Raw genomic sequence first — 21,654 nt, forward strand, 5'->3', positions numbered from 1 at the left:
TCTCCCCGCCTAGCAGCTCGCTGGATGCAGCCGGCTCCGTGGCTAATTAATTTTAATTACCGTCTTTCACTGTTGGGAAATTGGGCAGGTTTGCGGCGGGAGGGGGGTGGGGGGGGATTGAGAATCCAACCACGGTGAGTTGCAATTAGGGGGAACAAAAAAATCCTTGCAGCGCTCAGGGAATGATTTCAAGGAAATTAAAGTGTCATTTAAACCGAGCGTACAATTAACAGGGCTGAGCGGGGGAAGGGGGCCCGAGCGACTGGCTCGGGCAGGTGAGGGGTGGGCACACGGGGGGAGCGGATGGCTTATAAACGCAGCCTGGCTTCCTTTCACATGAATGACGGAGACACCTGTAATGATGGGCTCAGCGGTCTACTTCTCCCAGGGATTATATGCTAGGCCTACTGGTTAGAGCAGGGGACTGGGAGCCAGGATTCCTGGGTTCTATTTCCAGCTCTCTCACTACAGGCATGAACAGGTTGCTTCACTTCTCCCTGCCTTAGATTTCCCCCCTGTAAAAGCACTGGCCCAGATCCCCTGCCGCCATGCACCCCGCAGAGTCCTCGCCCCCAGACGTGGGGGACAGGACACTCCTGGGATGCTGTGGGAGCATTGCACACCCGCGTTGCACTGACACCTACATCTGCCCAGCTAGAACTCCTGGTGTCATTCACAGCTCAGCCGCCCACTCCCTGGTGACATCACTCCACCCCTCAGTGCCTCAGTTTACCTTTCCCTGAAATGAGGAGGATGGTTCTGACTCACTTCCTGGGGAGTGTCTGTAACACAGCCTGCAGTCCTGGCACCTGGCCCTTCCCCTCCCCACTCCTTCCTGGAGGGTTGGTTCTGAGGATCCACCGAGGTTCGGTCTGGGTCTTATTCCCCCTGTCCCATAGAGTGGGCGAAGAGATGGAAGGGGCTGGCGAAGGCCAGAGCTGGCACATGGAGCAGAGTGCCGGGCTCTGAAGAGAGGAGCTAGCCACTGAACAATGAATTAACAAGGTCCCCAAGGAGGGGAGGAGAACAAGGCGGCTGCTGCAGAGAAGGCGAGTGCACTGGGAAAGGGCCTGGGTAACGGGGTAGGACTCCCCTCCCCAGTGGGGAGCTGCTCCAGGAGTTCTGCCATCCAGCTTCTCCCCCGCTTCAAATCCCCAGGCCATACTCCCGCTGGGGAGCGGAACCCAGGAGTCCGGACTCCCTAGCCACTCCGCTTTAACCACTAGGCTATGCTCCTCTGCTGAGGCTGGGAAGAGGACCCAGGAGTCCCGATTCCCAGCCCCCCTGCTCTGACCACCAGGACAGGCTCCTCCTTCTCTGGAGGCCGGGGAGAGAACCCAGGGCTGGGCTGCATCCCCAGTATTTCTCTCCTTTAAGTACTCTTCCGGCTCCGTTGTGGAAGCATTTCCGTGTCTCGCCGCCTCGGGCCAGTCTGGCCTATGTGTTAATAAATATCCCTGCGTGGAAAGAAATTCCATTCAAATTCCTGCAGCATTAGCCCTCCCTTTGCTTAATTTCCACCCCGCTTCCTTCTGGATCCTGCATTTTCCATTAGACAAGTGGGAGCGAGCGGCTGGGAAAGCCACAGATGGGGGAAAGGTGGGTCCGTATGAGAACTCGCCTCCAATTTATTTTCCTGTCATCCCCGGAGAAACCCTACAACAGAGCGAGACGAGGGACCCCACAGTGGAGCGCAGCACTAAGGTAACAAGCAACGCTGTGCTCCCAAACAATTCCACCCTGGAACCCAGCTCCCAGGGAACCCTACACTAACAAACCAGCCGACCCAGCCCCAGCACTCGGGAACAACAAACCAGCCTGACAGCCCCAGTGCTGATAACTGACCCTATGATAACAAAACCGTGCCCACGGCCCCAAGCACTCTGTGGCAACCCTACAATAACAAACCAGCCTACACAAATACAGAGCTAACAGGAAACTCTACAAGAGCGAACAAGCAACCAGAAACTTTAAGAAACCAATCCAAGGATGAGAAAGGTGGGAGGAGGGGGGGGGAAGCAGGCCGGGAGACAGAACCAGAGACAATATGCTGCTCTTCATCCTTTTCACTATTTGAAGCCCTAATAACATTTATTTATTTAACAACAGACTAACACGGCTGCTACTCTGAAGCCTACCATTTATTTTGCTGATGTTTTTATTTCTTCTTTAGTCTCCCCTGCACCATGTCCTGCCTGGCTGCTGGGCTCTGGGTAGGAAAAAGTCCCCTTTAATTCGACACTTCCAAAAAACTTATTCGTAGTTAAGTCAGATGAAGGATCCACCGGAGCTCTTGAAAACGGCCCGGGGCTGGGTGAAAGGATGGAGACCCAAATGGGAGGGGAGCGAGGACAAAAGGTGCTGTCGGCTTTGCTGGAGGAGTTCTAGAGGACCTCCCGTCACCTGCGCCAGGCCCCGACCGCCGAGTCACCTGATCCACCACCTCGACCGAGCAGCTGGAAGAATATTAAACAGCAGCAAAGCCCCCGGCGCAGCTCCTGCCTGGCGGGACGAGCGAGGCGGCTGGATCAGGGCACGCGGGGTTAAGGAGGGAGACAAACGGCTTTATGCTGGCACCGGCAGGGCACTGTCCATCTATGGCCCCATCGCTGCACCTCTGGGTGCCTCACAGTCTTCACTGGATTCCCCTTTAGGAGCTGGACAGGGCTATTCTACCCATTATACAGGTGGGGAAGCGAGACCCAGAGAGACAAGGGCAGGCCTGCACTGCCAGCCAGAGGCGGAAATACTAGCTCAAGGGGACATACCTGTGCTAGCTCGCTTCGAGTCAGCGTGTCGAAAATAACAGGGTAGCACTGCATGTGTGTGTACGCACACGCGTGTGCAAACCTGTCCCTAGCATGAAGCAGGCAGCATTCGGCACACAGCAGCATCCCCAGCCCCAAGGCCATCGCTCTAAACCGACTGGAAACCAGCCCTGCCCAAAACAACACAGATAACCAAGCAACTCACCAACCAAGCCAAGCGACTGGAATTGCCCTGCCAGGGCTTCCCCCATCCCATCCCCCTCCCCAGCTTTGTCCCAAACTGGCATCAAGAGACTGGAACGTACCTGGCACCAGGGCACAATCAGCCGAGCGCTTGGCTACCAAATGCTGCTGCAGTTTGGATCCAGGCTGCCCCAGCTCAGCCCCATCTTTAGTGGGTTAGGGCGACCAGGAAGCAAGTGAGACCAGGAAAAGCGACAGCTTAATGCCAGGTTGGCAGGTGACCACAGACTTCATCAGCCCAGCTCCTCTCTGAGCTACCAGAACAACAAAGACCCCATGGCAAGAGCAGCAGGCTTGCCCAAAACACTGTCCCCTGTGGGCGGCCTGGCAGTTCCTGCCCCACACCTGAGATGGTTGCATTCCAGCAGCGTCATCCGCGCATGCATCGCTTGCAAAACACTGATATTATCTGATGAAAAGGTACGTGCCAATGTAAGACAGGCTTGTTAACTAGGTCGGGAGATGGTTGTTGTTATTCCGATGAGCTGGGGTGTATTAACGAGGAGTTCTCCGCGACGCCAGGCACCGCTAGTCCTTCCCACGCTGCAGCCCCGCCAGGCCAAGCCAGCCTCCCCCAGGAGCCAACGCTCCGAGGTCTCCATTCCGGGGCACACCACAGATCTAGATCTATATTTCGCAGCCGCCACTTCAAAGGCTTTGAACTTGGCGTCTGCCCCGTGAGCTGTCAGATCCCGTTCCATTACTGACTGGGGGAGCTCACGACAGGGGCTGCAGGGAAATCAAAGCCCCAGACGGGGACATCAGCCAGTGAGGCACGCGACGCCCGGCTTTGTAATAACTGTGAACGACACTGAGACGAAGGAATCTCGAGAGCCAAGGTGGGAATGGGGAACCTGCAAATGATCTCCTGAGGCAATGGACCCCAGAGTCTTGCTCCTTACCCATGGCAAGTCCCGTGCCGCGCCCGCTAGACAGGAGAGCAGCTGGTGTTAATAAATATTATCTTAAGGATCCTGAAGTGCTTACAGAATTCTGTCCACAGTAATGTAATGCGCTGGCTACTGTACCACCCTCCAGTAGGATCTAGCACACTGCCCTCTGCTGGGTGCAATCTGAACTGCTCCACTGTGTGTCATACACCTTATATGGAGAATCTTCTTGAGCTCAAGTGGTCTAATCCCGGCTGCGTGACAGATGGTGAAGATCTCAAAGCAGCTGTGGATGTTCGAGGACACCCAGAAATCACGTCACCCATCATTGCAATGCAGCCACCTCTAGGGTGGAAGACAGCATATAACAGCGAGAGGAAGGGACAGAAAAACTGGGGACAATCCCCCTAACCGTGCCAGGGCCTCCTCATGTCTGCACAGAGTACAAGCTTGGACAAGGAGATTTTCAAAGGAACAAATAAAATTGGAGTGAGGAACTGGAATGTGCTCTGTAAAATCTCCTGCTTGGCTTTTGAAGTCTTCTATGAAAATCACCTATGCAGGGAACTGCCTCGAATGCAATGTATTGACCCAGGGGATAATATTGACCCTGCTGGGCCTTGAACCTGCCGCCCCAGGCGACTAGGTACTTCCATCCGGATGCGAGAAGGCGGACGTGCTCAGATGGCCCTGACAGCTCCGGGACAGGCCAGGTTGCTGGCTGCTAACGCCACATGGGAACAAAGGGATATTGTTCTAGGAATCCAACTGCATGAAGCTGCCTCCCGCCTACGGCTTTGCTCCTGTGCTGGAAAGTGAATTGTTTCCTTGCAGGCCTAGAAATAGTTCGTTGTTCTCTGCCAGGAGCTGGGAATCCAGTCTGGAAGGAGCCTTGAGCTGTCACCGACGGCAGTCATTCCCCAACTGCTCATACAGACCCCAACTGTGGCTTTCATTAATGACCTCCCATTAGGAACACCATGCAACGGAGATGGCCACCATCACACAGAGATCAGGGACCAAACCTGGGACATTCCACACCAAAAGCCACCAGCCTTGACCCCCTAAGATAAAGGAGCAACTCAACCAGCGGGGAGTAAACAGGGGGCTGTTGTAGTGGCTGGGGCAGTGTGCAAAGCTTTGCCCTCGGAGAGGCGCTCCAGTGCCAGGCAAGGGTCACGTTGCACAGCAGATTCGCTGCAGCCCCTGTCTGTACGGCTTTGCATCAGTATTCGTGCCACTGAGTCACATGCTGGAGTTTTCCCAGAAACCCTTGCCTACTCCTCCAATCAGAGAACAAAACTAATACCGTGTGACTCATCCAACCAATCCCATCACTCAATCCCTTGTTTGACCAATCCCAATATTTCCAATCAAGCCACGGTGTGGAAGAGAGATCTCAGTCCAATACATGCATAACTGTAAAACTCAGGGAAATCACACTCTCTGAAAGGCTAAATTAAGATGGAAATGGTAGAATTATCAACAACAAGGCAAAAGAGGCAGAGGAGTTCGATAAATATTGCTCTTCTGTATTTGGAGAAAAAACACGATACAGTCTCATCATGCGGTGAGGATAACACTCTTTCCATTCCACTAGTATCTCTAGGGGATGTTAAACAGAAGCCACTAAACTCAGATATTTTTAAATCAGCAGATCCAAACAACTTGCATCCAAGAGTTATAAAAGAGCGGGCCGATGAGGTCACTGGACCATTAATGTTGATTTTCAATAAGTCTTGGAGCACTTGGGAAGTTCCAGAAGACTGGAAGAAAGCTAATGTTGGGCCAGTTTTTAAAAAGGGTAAAAGGAATGACTGGGGTAATTATAAACCTTTCAGCCTGGCATTGATACCTGGCAAGATAATGGAGTGGCTAATACAGGACTTGATTAACAACAAATTAAAGGAGGATAATGTGACTAATGCAAATCAACATGGGTTTACGGAAAACAGATCCTGTCAAACTAATTTGTTATCTTTTTTGGATGACATTACTAGTTTGGTTAATAAAGGTAATAGTGTTGCGATAACATATTTAGACTTCTCTCAGGCGTTTGATTTGGTACCTCATAACATGTTGATAGAGTGATAGAAAATTAACAGGGCACACATTAAATGGATTAAAAACTGGCTAAATGATAGGAGGTCAGACTAGACGATCACCGTGCAATCTATGAAATCCTTTCCCAGAAATGATCCACTGGCATTTGCTCAGCCCTCTAGCTGCTAATCCCTTCACATCCGTACAGCGTCCTGCGAACAGAAACCACAGCCCTGCTCAGGCATTGCTGCAGAAGGGGAAGCAGATGCACCCAGCGGAGAGGAGACTTGCCCAAGGCCACACACTGAGTCAGTGGCAGAGTTTGATAATCGAACCCAGGAGTCCTGGCTTCCACCCTCTGATTCTAACCACTCCTTTCTGCTGGGTGCATCATAATTTTTGTGGGGGGCAATTCCTGTTTTAATTAGCCCTTTGAACTCTCTTTATCATGCTCGCCTTGCTGGCTTTGAAGCAGCTGTAGGTTGGGGATGGGCATGAAGGCCCTGGGCGGAGAGGGCTGGGCATGAATTTGGGAGGGGGTGGAGGGGAGTTAGGGAGGGTGAAAGGTGGGGGGGGTGTCCCCAGGGCAGTCAAGGGCCCCTGGTGAATTAACCCTTTAGTGCCCCAGGAACCAAGTGCTATTGTGTTCCAAGAGAGAGGCCCACTGGGATGTTCTCCCTCTGCCCCAGCTGCTTTTTCTGCTTTTACCTGGGGTCCAATCGTAAGTGGGGTCCAGTGGGGGGGGGCACTGGTGGGACATCTGTGAGCTCCCCACTCCTCTGAGTACACGGGGTCAGGGACAGCAGGGCTGGAGAGACCTCAAAGGAACCCAGCTGGGGGCAGGCTGGGGGGTTGCAAATCAGTTATAGATTCACACCCACACCCCCGCACACACAAACCCCATCCTCCCTTTGCACACTGATTTCCCCCCCCCCCCTTTTCAGCTGCATGGACCATTCCCCGAGAACACTTCAGAGGCAAAGAGAGATCACAGATGCTAAGCTACCAGGTAAAAAAAAAAATTTCAACGCCTTGCCTCTCTCGCCACTTGCCCCACAATATGCTCTTCCTTATCTCCGCAGCGGGGGTCTCCCCGCGCCGCCCCACCTTGGCCTGGCTTTGTGGAGGGCGGGGTCGTGAAGCGGATGCACAGGGCTGGCCAAGTGTGTTGATCCAGGCCCCAGAAACGAGGGCAAAAGAATATTATTAATTCACGCTTGCGGGGGGGAGGAACGGTTCAAAGCCAGTGCGCCTTTGAGGAGGATTTCAAAGGGACTGGGAAAGCGCAGAGATGAGATCAGTGTGTGCGCACCCGTGTGCTTCATTAGCTGTGTGTACGCACGTCCCCAGAGGTCTTTGTGGGTCTGCAGTGTGACCGTGCGCAATCCGTGGGGGCGGGGGGTGTGTGGGTGTGTACAGGATATGTGTGGATGCATATACCCGGGAGTCTTTCTGGGGGTGTGGTCTGCTGGGAGGTTGTGCACGCAAATATATGTGTGTTGCATACGCACCATTGCGTGTAGAGTGTGTATTTGTGTGGCTTGCAAGGATAGGTACCTGTGTCCTGCATGTGTCTGTGGATTGGTGTCCGGGTGCGCGCTTAGCCATGGGGCTTTGAGCCCGGGTAGCTTGTACGTCTGTGATTTACAGGGGTGGGGAGCGTCCGGGTGTGCTATAGCGAGGAGCTGCGTGGATTGCACACGGCTGCGTGTGGGAGAGGTGGGTCACTCAGAATCAAGGCTTTATTCAATGACTTTCACCTCCGGCTCTGCCTGCGAACCGATCCCTGCGGGCCCGCATTTATTCGTCAGTCAAAATTCATCACACACTCATTCCGGGGCTGTGACTTTGCCAATCTGACCCGACGTGCAGGTCGCACGGCCTTGCCTTTCTGCCCCCGACGGGATGAGCAAGGCGCCTTGAATTGGGACGCAGGTGCAAACCTCTCGTGACCCGCTAACGATGACCTGCCTGCTAATAAAAGACGCTCGCTCCACAATGGCTAGAAAGCGAACGCAGGGCTTTGGGGGCGGGGGCCGGGGAGAGGGAGCTTGTTACTAAAGTCAGATGGCTGCTCGGGGCCAATTTTGGCTGTATTCCCTCGGCCACTGCGTGAGACACGTGTGGGCGGTGTCCGCAGCATGGGTGTGTGGTGTACGCGAGCGTGGCTCTGGGTGTGTTGGGGGTCTGTATTGTTTGCAGGAGTCAGGTAAGTGGTGCGTGCCGTGGCGTCACTGTGTGTGGTATCCATGTGTTTGTGGTGTTGTACTGGGTGTGCCTGCAGGAGCATGGCTGTGTCTGTGTGTGTGTGGGGGGGGGATGCGTGTGTGTGCAGTTTGAGGGTGTCTCTCTCTCTGGGGGCAGATGGGTGGACAAACTGGGCAGAAAAACGAGTCCATTACAGCAAACGAGAAGCGAGGGGTGGGAGAGAACCAAGGGAGCAGAGCATTCCGGGATAGCTCCTCATCTCCATGCACAGGGATTAAACGTGCAGCTCCCAGCACCTGGAGATGAGAACACACCCCCGGGCAAGGCAGGCCTTTGAGTATCTGACACACTCGGGAATGGCAATGCTGGGGACTGTCTAGGGACGGCTGGTAGTGGTGCTGGGGGACTGAGAAGTGGATGGACAGATGGAGGGGGCTGGTTTGACTGGGTGGGGAGCAGACCGTATGAGAGGGCAGATGGGGGGCTGGTTTGACATGGGGGAGTGGACAGTGTTGGGGGCTTTGACGTTCAAGCACATGCAGGTGGATGGATGGGGTTGATTTAGGGGGTGTGCTCTGGGATGGGGGTGGGATCTGGGGAGCCCGAGGATGATGCTGACAGGGGAGGACACCCAAGGTAACCGTTGCCTGGGGGGGAGGGTCGTTCGGTGCCGACGGGGCACACGGGGGCTGCTCCCCTCGCAGGCTGGGACCGGCAGGGCCCTGGGCGGTTACGTGTCTATTCGCAGCACTGACCTCATCCTTCCAAGTCCGAGCATTCCTCTTAAAGATGACACGATGGATGTTACGCAGCCCTGCGGCAGGCACTCCCATGCGGCAGGATGGGGGCCAGCCGGCCTGCCCGGGTTGGAGCACACCCCTTCTGAACCACACTGATTAACCTGCTGCTTCTTCGGCCCTAGCCCCGCCGGGTATAAATCTCCCTTGCCTCTGGGTGGAGCTGGGCTGATTTGCAGCACCTGGGGATCTGGCCCCAGACCAAAAAACAATCAAAAGAGCTGGGTTCCTGGGGCAAAGGTGTTTGCAACAAACAGACTCCCTGGGCTGAGCGCAGAGGGGACTTGAGGCAGGGTGCCCGTGGAAGGGGGTCTCAGGGACTCAGTTACACCTGCCAAGACTCCGCTCTGAATTTGGCCCGTGGAGCAAAGCGTGTGGTGCCCAGATCTGATGACACCACTTGGACCGAATTCACGAGTCGGGGTGGCTCTTTCCAGGATTGGCTGCAGAGCTAGCCGGGGGCCTGGCGTTAGCAGCCCAAGGCTCGGCCTTGTGCTTTGAGCCCCCGGACCAGAGAGGCGCAGGCTCCATTGGAGTGCCGGAGAACGTCCTGGAGGAAGGAATCCTGCCTGGTAGGGAGATGGCAGAGCTCTGCTCGCTCTCCCTTTCCATCACTGACCCGAGCTCCCAGCCTCCCACTCCAATCTACCAGGAAGAGAGACAAACCCATTCACAACCAACCGGCTTCTCCATCAATGAGCCTCAACCGCGGCCCGCAGGGACCGCCCCGGCAGAGAGAGGCGAGTTTGCCCGCTCACTCTTGGCCTGATTGCAATGGGGCCTGTGAGTGCCAAGGTGGCTTTGGTGTGTCGCTGACACACCTCCCCCAAGAACCTCTAGCCTCCTGTCCCACGGGTCGCTCCAGCCAGCGAGCGCACCGGGTACCCGACAGTAACCGCTCCTGAGAACTACCGGCCGGGAACGGATTGAAACCGGCCTCTGCCAGGCCAGCGGCTCAAGGCCAGGGGTGTAGGTACATGCGTGTGTGCAGGCTTTATGGTGCATCATGGGAAATGTAGTCTTTGTTAGGCCACGCCTACTCCCCGAATTGGAGAGGATCCCATTCCCCATTGTGCCTCACGCCGCCATCCTCCGCCCTAAGGAAACCAGCATGGGACATCGAACACCTCTCAGGGATGGTCTAGAGAATACTTAGTCCTGCCTTGAGTGCAGGGGACGGGACTAGATGACCTCTCGAGGTCCCTTCCAATCCTATGATCAATGCTGGGCGGACACCCTCCTGGCCACAAAAACAAAGGGTGCCAGGCCTGTGAGCAGCTACCAAAGGCATGGGCAGCGCCGTGGCATGGGAGCTGGGCACGGGGACCTAGTGGCTATTCCTGAGGGTGGAGGGGCAGTGTTTTCGTGGCTTGGCGGCCATGGGCTGGCCTGCCACATCCTTGTTCCTGGGCCAGCTTTGCAAGAAGAAGGATTTCTAATCACCCCAGGCTCACAGCCTCCCAAATCGCCTTCTTAACACTTTCTAATTTACTGGCACTTTATCTCAATGTCCCTTGGCAGAGAGATGATGAATGGGGCGGATAATAAAAAAAGAGTTATGTTCCCACCGCTTGACACTGGAGCGGGATTTGCTGCTTCCTCTGACGCAGCCAGGCCGCTGGGGCGACACTGCCAATCCCCCTCCCCTGAAGGGCATGTCCTGCCTCCCTGGCCTCTGACAGTGTCCACCTCATCCTCACCATCCTGGCGAGCTAGGCAATGCTGAAGAGGAGCCAGCAGGGGGCGCTTCTGAGTGCAGGGTGCTCCCTGCCCAAAGGCAAAGGTCTCTCTCGCATTTGGATCCCTCCCTCCAACCCCAGCGTGGGATTCCCCTGCTGCCCATAAGCCGAGGACACGTCACTCCGTCCTCGGCGGCACTCGGAGGGAGAGCACCAGAGGCCGCGAGGGATGGGAAATGGTCGTGGCAAGCGGAGACCTGATACAGAGATTTTAATGGAACTTTCCAAAACAATTTCCCTTCCCTACCCCCACCCCGTCCTCATTTTCAGCATTGTCTTCTGGTCAGGGCAGGAGAGCGGGTGTCAAGAGACCCAGGTTCTATCCCCAGCTCTGCTCCTGAGTGACCTTGGGCCATGCGGCTTCGCTGCTCTGTGCCTCAGTTTCCCCATCTGTCACATGGGGTTAATGAGACCCGCCCGCCTTTGTAACACGCTCTGATGACACCTGATTGTGTCCCACTCAGTCCCTGTTTCCAGACTAAAGAGGCCGAGCTCATTCAAATGCAGCCAGCTGAGCCGGGTCAAGTTTGGCCACTGCTTATCGTACTAAGGCGAGCACTAGGTTCCCAATTCCCTTTGGAAAATCAGTGGGATTTGGGCACTTAACTCCTTTACGCCCTTGTAAAATCCCAGTCTAAGTCCCCTGGAGATGGGGGCTCTGCTATCCAACCCCCAGATGCAAATGCTGCTGAATAGAGGCAGAGAGGGAGCAATGTTTCGAGGACCTATCTGAATTCTTTGGAAACCACCTCTAGTTTCCTGCCAGGCTAGCGTGTCTGGGCAGTGCTGGGTAAATCCCCTTCCTCAGTTCCCAGGTGCCTGGGAAGGAGGCCTGGATTCAGCCCCGTCCTCAGTCCCATCACCCAAAATGAGTTTCCCCACCCCGCCCCAAAGGCAAAAATTATTTTCCAGCGGAGTTATAAACCCAGTGAAAGGACAAAGGAACGAGGGAAATAGAAGGAGGGAAATAGACACCAAAGCCCGACAAGATCCAAGCTCCTCAGGAGCTGGGCCACAGAACAGCAGCCCACGGATTGCCATGCACCTGGTCTGCCAGGGCGAGCAATCCCCCCTGCCGGCTAGGAGCCCCGCTTCGCCCCCGTGATCGCACAGCTGTGCCTGGCGTCACCCATCCTGGGCACCTGCCTGGGACGCAACTCAAGGAAACGTCCATGCTGCGGCCCGGCTGAGGTCACCAGTGGGGCCGTCGGGCCAGAGATTATCCACATCAGTGCGTGGATTAGCCACGGTGCATCAAAATGCCGGCCCGGCTGCCTCCGTCTATGCCCAGGGCTCAAGGCTGCAGAGCGAGCGTGACCCACCCACGAAGGGTCCCATGCCCTCCTGACCCGGGTCACCTGGGCACAAGTCTGCCCTCTGAGAGCAAGGCCCGAGCCGTGCGGGGCTCGAGGAGCTGCTCGGGCTGCAGGCAGCCAGCGGGACAGAGCTGAAGCTGCACTCGGGCTGTTCTGCCAAAGAAGCGGCTAAACTAGCCTGGAGATCCTAGCTCCGGCGCTGGGGAGAGAAACGCCAGACCCGGGTCTGTGGAGCCTGTGTGGGAGAAGGAGGCAGTTGGGAAAAACTTCGCACTCACAGGCCCAAGAAAACACCCTGAAAGCTGAGAGCGGCTGAGACGTGCCGGGGAGATGGAGCGGCTGGAGGAGGGATAGTACGGTGGGCATCTCTACTACTAGGGCTGCATCGCACCTCTACCCTGGCTGCAACCTGCGTCTACTGCTTAAGAGACGCCTGATCCGTCACGGCGACCAAGTTCCTGCCCCCCCATAAGGAGCCTGCCCAGCCTCCTTGGGCTTCTGGGACATGCAGCCTGGGTGCTGCGCTCCACCGGGAACCACTGCCAGCTCCCACCGCTGCCACCAGCTCTCCAAGAAATGGGGGGGGGGTGTCCTCGTTAGCATCCACCTCCCTGCAGCGGGCGAAGGCTCTGCCAGGCTCCCAGGGGCAGGCAGAGACATGCAGAAGGAGACAAGGGGGGGTTTGTTTTGCTTTTTTAATTTTACAAAGTTATAATTAAATAGGCAGTGAAATCCTGTTAGCTCAATCCAGCCCCGCTGGGAGTTCACTCTACTTCTCCCCCTCCCTTTACTAAGAGAATCAAAATTGCATTAACAATTTGCTGAGCTGCTGGCACACGCAGCATCTGTAAAGTTAGGGCTTGATCCAAAGCCCACTGAAGTCATTACCAGAACCAGCATGGGCTAGTGGAATGAGCACAGAGCTAACCCTCTAGAGACCTGGATTCTATCCCTGGCTCTGCCATGGAGCTGCTGGGTGACCATGGCCAAGTCATTTCCCCGCTCTGTGCCTCAGTTTCCCCCACTCACACTGTGTGCACTTTGGGGCAGGGACTGGCTCTTGCTGTGGGTGTACAGAGCCTAGCACACTGGGGCCCGGATCTCAGCCGGGCCATCTTGACACTACATACTATAATTATGTCAATGGAAAGATTCGCAGGCAGGGCTGGGATCGGTCCCTGCGGCAGAACGCACACACGCAGTGGAGCAGGGTGAGCAGGGAGGTGGCCTCTCCAGGCAGGAAATGAACGAGTTAAACATCCTCGCTCAGCCATGCAGTGCGTCTGTAGTCTTTTTGATTCCTGCATTTCTTTACTAGTGTTTATGTTGACGAATGCACGCCGTATGCTATGGAAGAGGCAGGAGACGCAGTGTGACTAAACTGAGACTCCCGGGAGAAGAGTTACTTTTGCCTTGCCAGACTCCAGAGAGTTGCAATTATGAGCAGCGTGTGCAGAGCTCAGGGCCCCTCTGTGCTAGGTGCTGCATGTGCCCAGAGCAAGAGCCAGCCCCTGCCCTGAAGAGCTTACAATCTGAACAGATAACACAGAGGGTGGGAGAAAGGAAGTCAGGGGTAAGATTCCCATTGCCTTCCAGGAGTACAGAATTCCCTTCAGGGACTTGCCTGACGTCACGCAGGGGGGCCTGCGACTGAACTGGGAACCGGATCCCGATCTCCTGAGCACAGCCCAGATGAACAGCTGCTCCATCAGGTTGCACAGTGTCGTGTCCGTGCAGATAAGTGGGTGCGTAAAGTGCCCGTGCAAACAGCAGAGGTGGGTTTCAAAACTTGCCTCTTAAACTAGACTCAAAAAAAGACTCGAAGATACACTGCGGGGGGAGGGGGGGGGATCCTGCCCTGGCGTGGAGGAGGCACTAACTGACCTAGTTCTGTCCCTATCTCCTGCCTAGATATAGGCATCCGTATCCAGCGATTGCTAAATCAAATTTTATATACACCGGTATCATTAATTACACAAACCGCAAGGCCATCTGATAACATTAAGCCAAGAAACATCAGAGAATTTAGCACTAAGGCAGCAATTCTTTATTCGCTCTTCGGCAGTCTGGGCAAAGCTGGCGCCCCCCCTGCAACTATAGCTCCCACAAGTCTCCGAGGGGCAGCACCTCGGCTGGCGTCAACGGACATAGCTCCATTAACCTCAACGGGGCCCCATTGTTCGAGAGTTTCCTTTCAGGCCCCGATTCAGGGCAGCACTTAAGCAGGAGCATAACTTTAGGGATGCGGCAGATTCCCCGGCGCTTGCAGCTTTTCGATCCAGCCCTGCTTGGCTTTCCAAAAGACAAGCTCTAGCTCAGCCCGAAGTTCTGGGCTTTGACTGATGCAGGAATCGCCAGGGGATGTTCTCTGGCCGGTGTGAACGCAGGCGGCTTGGGCTAGATCCACACGATGGTCCCTTTTGGCCGGAAAAAATCTATGCTCTCCCATTGATTTCAATCCCCTGGGAATTCCAGGAGTGCATAAGCACTGCCCTGAACAGGGGCCTTAGATTGTGCAGGGATTGTCTCTTCTGTGTCTGTACGGCACCTTGCACAATCAGGGAATTTGGTCATGCCCATCAGATAAACATTCACAACTAGTAATAAAATTACCCCTCAGCACCTTAAACAGGATTGCAGTGGGAGCAGCCTTCCCCACGACCCCAACCAGGAAAGAATTTGTCGGCCATTGCTAGGAGTAACTCACAGATCCTGCCCCAAGAGAAAAGCACCACACATCCCCTTCCCTGCATTACAGCAGGGCACACAAGCATGGAGTCATTCAGCCTTGCTTCTGAATTGCCTGCCTGCGGGAGGTGTGAGGCTTCGGGCTGGTTTACTTGCTCGGGGTTTGAATTCATTAATTTCCCATTGTTTATCTGAACGGCAGGGCGGAACAAAAACGTATTTAAAAGCGGCTCCCTGGCTGACATGGGATCCAGGCTCCAGGCAGCGTGGGTGTAGGAGAAAAGACCAGTCCTCTTTCCAGCTTCTAGGATGCAGCTCCTGTGGGCTCCGGGCAAGGCAACCGGGCCCATGGCAGCTTCCACCCGGATCCCAAGCCAGAGGAGTTGCAGCACCAGGGTAATAAACTCCAAGAAGCGGTTTAACAGCCAGGCCTTGAAAATACCTGGAGCAAATGAGAGCTTCCCCCTGGCTCATGGGAGCAGCCCTTCCTTCCCCAAATTGACCCAGTTGCTTCAGTGAGGCCCTGGCTTGCAGGATCAGGCCCTGCAACCAAGCAGAGAGCTTGTGCAACACTCCCCTGGGCACTCGGGAGGCGCACGATGAGCAGTCGATCCGGTTGTCCTTTCAAAAACAAGTTCCCCTGGGTTCTCCACCCACTCCCCTAAACAAAGTGGGGTAAAACTAGGACCTCTCCAGGCCAGCGAGTGCTGGGGGCAGCATCAGCAGGTCTTCCCCCTTTGTGCTCCCCAGCCCGTGTGGCCAGATTTACAGTGACCTCCTGAGCAGGTGCCCTGGGGACAAAGGGGCTCCACGCACCCCCTTTGCCTCCCAAGGAGAGGTGATCGTCGCTGGAGTAGCTGAATGCCTCCCCCCTCCAGCTCATCCATGCAGGGCCAGCCACGAGTGAGCGGGCAATCGATATAGGAGACAGACACATGCTAGATTAGACCGAGGGGCAGGTATGGGGCTGCAAGAGTGACAGAGTCAGAGGGGGTGAACAGAGACAGACCAGAGGGGCACGTGCCAGGAGGGTAGATGTGTGCAGCAAAATTCAACAGCCTCCAAGCGGAACGCTGGGAAGTTTCTCGGGTTTCTCTGAGAAACCAGCCCCGCCCCCCCCCCCCCATCCCCCTTGGAAGGAAAGCCTCAGCATCAGATCCCCAAGCTCCCTTTCCAAGTAGATCCTGTCTGGCCGAGAAGCCTGCCAACTCTTGCAACACCGCATACTAAAGAGCCCCTCCCCACCCCTCCGGCCCCCATTCTGCGCACCACTCACACAAAGGCCAGAGCCACAGAAGGAACAAAGTGGCCAAAGAGGAAGGTGGGCAGAGATCTTCGATACTTCATTAATAAAATACTCCCCATGCTAGCTGCAGGGGACAGCCCCTCCAAGCAAGATCTTGCTCCTTTTCAGTGACCTCAACTCCCACGGCCCCCAGGGCGATCCTGGATTGTCCAAGCCACCTCTAGAGGGCGACAGAGTCTCACTGGAGGTTTGCTTATGGCAGCCGGTTGCAGTCAGTAACAAAGGGCCCTGTGCTGCCCAGAGACAAGGTCACAAGCTCTCTCCTCGAGCCCTCCCTTCCCCAAGGACTGACAGCCTCAGGGTGAAGGCGGAAGCAGGAGGCACGTGTTGATCACTAGTGACCCCCGGGCGCTGCCGATGCCGGCAGGGGAGTTCAATCCTCCTGCCCAACAGTAGGAAACGGAGTTCGAGAGCGACCCAGGTCAGCAGCCTGCTCAGCCCGGTTAGTCCCCGGTTAGTCTGGCTCAGAAGCAGCGTCCATAAGCCAGCGGGGTTGGGTCTAGCTGGGAATGGCGCACTCGAGGCTGGGTTCCCGCAAAGCGGCCAGCTTCTTCATGGCCAGAGCGGGTGAAAAATGGGTCTGAAAGCGCCATAAAACACACACACACACACACACACAGCCCCTGACAGACACCCCCCACCCACTGCCCCTCACACACACACACACACACGGTGACCTTTCCAAACGGCCAGCAAAGCTGCAGGGATAAAACAACCCGTGCAGCCGGTCTGCAAACATTGCCGTTAAGGATCGGCCCAAACCGCAGCAGGCTATGAACCCTGCAACGACCCGCTCCCCAAAAGCCACTGACCCCGAACCCGGGCGAGATCCTGGGCACAGAACGGTACAAAGCCCAGCGGCACCACCCAAGGCGGGGTCTGGGGTGCCTGTGGTCACAGCATACAAGCTTGAAACCACCTGCTCAGCTGGGAGCTGGTACCCTCGGCGCGCGGAGCCAGGGCAAAGTTTCCCAGCTGCCTTCAGTAAAGTGCTGCCTTTGCAGGGGCAGGGCAGGGCAGGGGAGTCCATCCCTCCTTCCCCCCCCCACCATCTTTTCCCAGCCCCAAACCCCTATAAACACCGCCAGTTCTCCCCCTCTCCATAGCAACCCAATAAATACTGCCCCCTACCTCACGATGCCCCCCGAAATATTCCCCTCTATTTCCTCCTTTCCATAATCTCCTCCCCCCCCCCACATCTTCTCTCTTATGAGGCAGCCTTCCCCGTGGTGCTGCTACCCCACGGCACAGCCCTCCCGCCCTCCAGCACATGACTCGCCACCTGCACGCTGCAAAAGAATCCGGAGCGGCAGCTAAGACAACTTGGGAGCCCCCTGGCTCTGACCCCTTGATCGATTGACCACTGGCAGAGCCCTGGGTTTGGCTATTCCAGGGGGATGGCATCCCACCCATCAGAATGGAGCGAAATTCGGGGGCAGGCTGTGGGCCAGCGTCCCTCCACAAAGGAGGACAACTGCATCCATGTTACATCCACACAGCCCTGCATCACTCAGCAAAGGGGCAGCCTGCCTCCCCACCACACCCCCGCACAGTACACGCTCCATAGGAAGGCCCGATCCGGCGGGCAGCTGCTGAGCACCCTCGCTGACTTCAACGGGGCCGGAGAGTGCTCTGCACCTGGCAGGACTGGGCCCCTCATTCACAAACACAGCCCTGCCCGATTTCAAATTAAAAGCACAAAAGAAAAAACAAGCACACCAATGTTCTCAAGACCCACCCTCCACCCCCAATTGCACCAGCTGCAGGTGAAGGGCCCATGCTTATCCTTTAAACGGATAGTGCCGGCATCATGGCAGCGACTGGGTGCTACGCAGTTGAAAATCTGCCCCCTAGCGTTACGTAGTCCATGCCCTACATTTAGGTTCAAAATACTAGATGATGGGGCTGAGGGGTGCGTGAAAGAGATTTAGACGGCACCGATTTTATTAGCATTAAACACTATTTATTCCGATGATCGTACCAATGAAGACTGAGTCTTGGAGCCCTGCGTTCCCCTTACAGCATGGGCAACTCCCAACGCCACAGGACAGGAACCAGAGGTGAAATGGACAATGGGTTAAGATTATTCATTATTATTCACGGGGCAGGCTACAGCGTGAGCTCTCAACAGCCAGCAGAGCACCCGTTTCACTCCATCTCCAGCAGCCGAAGGGTCTGGCCCAGAAAGTGAAACTAAGTGAAGACCTTGGAAAGGGGGACAGGCCAGCACCAAAGCCAGGCCTGTATTTGCTTGTATGATGCCCTCTCCCAATCTCTCGGCAGAACTCTTACCAGTGACGCAGATCAGAAAAGTTTTGTTCTGATGGAATTTTCACCCGGACAGCGTCCTTGCCCAGCACTGTTATTCATCATCCGTTAATAACACTTTGCTGGACGAAAAGGGCCTCTGGAGGAGCAATCTCAAGGGGCTTTGGTATCATTAGCAGCTAGGTAAAGTGAGGCAGTGTGAGCTAGTGGACAGCCCATGGGGTGATGGCTCAGGAGACCTGGGCTCTCGGCTCTGTGACCTTGGGCAGTCGTCCCATGCCTCAGTTTCCCCTCCTTCCCTTGTCCATTTAGACTGTACACTCACAGGTTCAGGGACTGTGTACAGAACCTAGCACAAGAAGGGCCTGATCTCAGCAGAGACCCCTAGACGCTCTCATTATACCAACAGCCCCATTCTACAGACAAGCAGACTGAGGTGCAGAGAAGGGACATGACAGGGCCACAGTCATGCAGAGAGAACAATGACAGAGCTGGGAACAGAACCTAGGTCCCCCCACTTCCCCATTCAGGGTGCTGCACTGACCCACTGGGCCATGCTGCCTCTCGGCACGCTCCGGGCTGTACGGCACTCCGGAGATCCCAAGTGCTAACAAACCTGCACAGAGATGAGCAATCACCTTCTTGCTCCAGGCCAGATTCCACTTCCCGCTGCTACGATGGGCTCAGGGCACTGGCATGGAGCACCGGACGGCCCGCCCCACTTTCCCATCCCCAAGCCAACCGCTCCTGCTCCCTGGGAGCCTGCGAGGCAGAGCCGTGCTCCGTGCGAGCCCCAGACGGGAGAGTGGATGCACTGATAGGCCCTGCCGCTCCGATGCCCGGGGTGGCTCCAGATTCCATGGCTGTGTCTCTATAGATCCCACATGATGTGGGAGGCTGGGTGCGCGTTTAGGGAAGGGGGAGGCAGGCAGTCTCTGCACAGGGAGCTGGGATACTGCCCCAGGTGCTTAGCAGGCAAAGCCCTGTCCTCAGCCACATGCCAGGCGGCACTCAGGTCCCTGCCCCTGTCCCCCACCCCTGGCAGTGACTGTCCCCAAAGCAGAAAACAGGAGGGGCTCAACATTAGCACAGACGTCAGGCCAACTGGAAACCAGCCAGGAGGATCTCAGGGGGCCCGATCCTGCGCTGAGCACCTTCGTCTCTCAGAGCCCTTATCCAGCACTCTGCAGGATGGGCCCCCCGGATAGGAGCAGGAACACAGGTGGGCTATCTTTAGCGTGACCAGCGTCAGGGGAACAGGGGTTTCACAGGACCGGGTGAGGGTGGTTGATGCCCAGCACGGAACCATGAAGTGCCTAGTGGAGTGACGTCTAGCAAGGCTCTCTCTCGAGCCAGGCTCCCCACTGCTGAACCCCCACCCCTGGAAATCGCAGGGCCCAGCCCCCGCATTTAAAAGTATTAAACTCCCCTGGTGCCCTGCGGTTTTCTCCTTTCCTGCCAATAACCTTATTCCTCAAGCAGAAATGTCATAAACCAGGACCCACAGCCCGGCAGACACCTTCCCTGCAGCTGCAGGGTCCAGAGGCCACCCAGCACCCAGAGGCAGAGGGAACCCACATGGGGGGGAAGGCTCCGTTCCCCAGCCTCCGCCCCTCATCCGAGGACAGGGCCAACCTTTCTGGCCGTGGCAAACCTCAGATCCTCGCACGGCTCCCCGGGGAGGGGTCAGTGTCACCCTTTCTGCCCCACCCCGTCTCTATGCCAGGGCCCCCGGCAGCCCTCCCCAGCCCACCCGTGTGCTGGATTCTGGGCGGTTCAGCTCCCTGTGCCCGGTCCCCAGGCGGGGTCTGCGCCCTGCTCCACCCCAGACAGGTTCTGCCTGACAGTGGGGGCTGCACCCCAGGTGAAGGGCAGGTCCCGTCCTGCCCCCTCGCCCCCCAGGCGGTTACCAAGGGGCTTGTGGCTGGATAAAACAAACCCAGGCAGCCACTCGGCTACCTCGTTCACCTTGCCCCCCATCCAGCCCCCTGTAGAACAGCTCCAGCTGGGGGGGGGGTCCTCGCCGCTCCTGCCCCTCCCCCTTTGTAACAGACCCCCCCCCGGCGGTACCCACCAGCTGCTGGGAAATGCCAGCTCCCCGGGAGGGGGGGTAGAGCCAGTGACCCTTCAAGGTTCCCTTCGGCATTGGAGCCCGTAACAAAAGCTCGCTGCAGGCTCTTCTGTGTGTCCCCCCCCCGCCCCCCGGCTCGGATGGGGAAGGCAGGGGCTGCTCACCGACTACACAAAGGCACGTTGCTGCCCTGGCAGGGGATAACCCCCCCCCCCCACGACTGAAATCGACACCCCCCCCCCGCACCACCACCACGCGCCCCCTGCCCTGGGCTGCTCCCCCAGCCCCCCACAAGCGGACGATCGCCGGCCGAGAGCCGCAAAGTTTGCAGGGCTCCCAGGGGAAAAGCCCCCCCCCGGCCGAGGCAATGCCCCCCCGCTCCCCGGCAGCGCCCGGCGCCCTCACCTACCGTGCCGGCGGCTCCCCGGGAGCCAGGCTGGGGCTGTCTGCAGCGTGCAACTCCGAGCGGCTCTTTCCTTTAAGGGGCGGCGCTCCTCCTTCTCCCCCTCACACCTGTCCCTGCCTCGCACCCGCCTGGCATCCTGGCCACGCACCCAGCTCGGGAGCCAGGGCGCAGAGACACACACCAGGCAGGCGGGGAGGGACGGGGGGGTCCTCCCTGACAGATCCCCCCCCCGGTGCAATGCAGCTCCCCACCAGCTGTGTGCATGCAAACCCCGGCAGCTTCTTCTCCAGCACCCCCCCCCCCCCGGCAGGGGAACAGCGCTGGGGGGCTGGGAACAGCTGCAGCCAGGGGCTCCTGCGAGGGGGGGGGGGGGGGGCTAGCTCGCTGGACGGAGGAGGGCTCCTGCTACCTCCCCCCCCACCCCACCCCTCCCCTCCCTGCTGCCTTTGTCAGCCTGCTGGGGGGGGAGGGCTAGCGGGGGGCGGAGAGCGGGTCTCGTCCCCCCTCTCTCCAGGCGCTGGCTCTATCTGCTGGCTCCGTCTCCTGCGTTATCAGGAGCGCGCACATTGCAGGCTGCATCTCCCCTCCGCCGCAGCTCCAGCCTGCACCCAGCCCGCCGGGCTCCCGGCAAGAGCAGGGCTGGATTCCGGCGCTTCCGGCAGGAGCCGGATCGCGAGGGGGACCCGCTTGGCGTGGGGGGGGTGGGGGGGCAGAGAGGCTCCGAGCGGGCGGGGGGAGGATTTGAAGGCCGGTTGCCAGGGGGAGGCTCGTTCCTGGCCAGCCCAGGGGTGGGTTGGTTTGAGGCCACAGAGGCGAGGTCTCCACTTGCCAGCCCAGCCCACCTTGGCCAAGCCACTGCCCCGCTCCGTGCCTCAGTTTCCCCCATCTGCAGCATCAGGAGCACTCTTTCT

General features: G+C 57.1%; 1 protein-coding gene across 1 annotated transcript in view; it reads right to left on the minus strand.

Moving 5' to 3' along the window:
- SEMA6B (semaphorin 6B) overlaps positions 1-21,231 on the minus strand; it is a 92,532-nt gene extending 71,301 nt beyond the window's left edge. Inside the window, exon 1 of the mRNA XM_077841934.1 lies at positions 20,747-21,231. The gene's annotated coding sequence lies outside the window, so the exon portion shown is untranslated. The remainder of the gene's footprint in view (positions 1-20,746) is intronic.
- Positions 21,232-21,654: the final 423 nt, after the last annotated feature.

Source organism: Eretmochelys imbricata, chromosome 25 (assembly GCF_965152235.1).
Source record: "Eretmochelys imbricata isolate rEreImb1 chromosome 25, rEreImb1.hap1, whole genome shotgun sequence".
In the NCBI taxonomy this organism is placed as follows: Eukaryota; Metazoa; Chordata; order Testudines; family Cheloniidae; genus Eretmochelys; species Eretmochelys imbricata.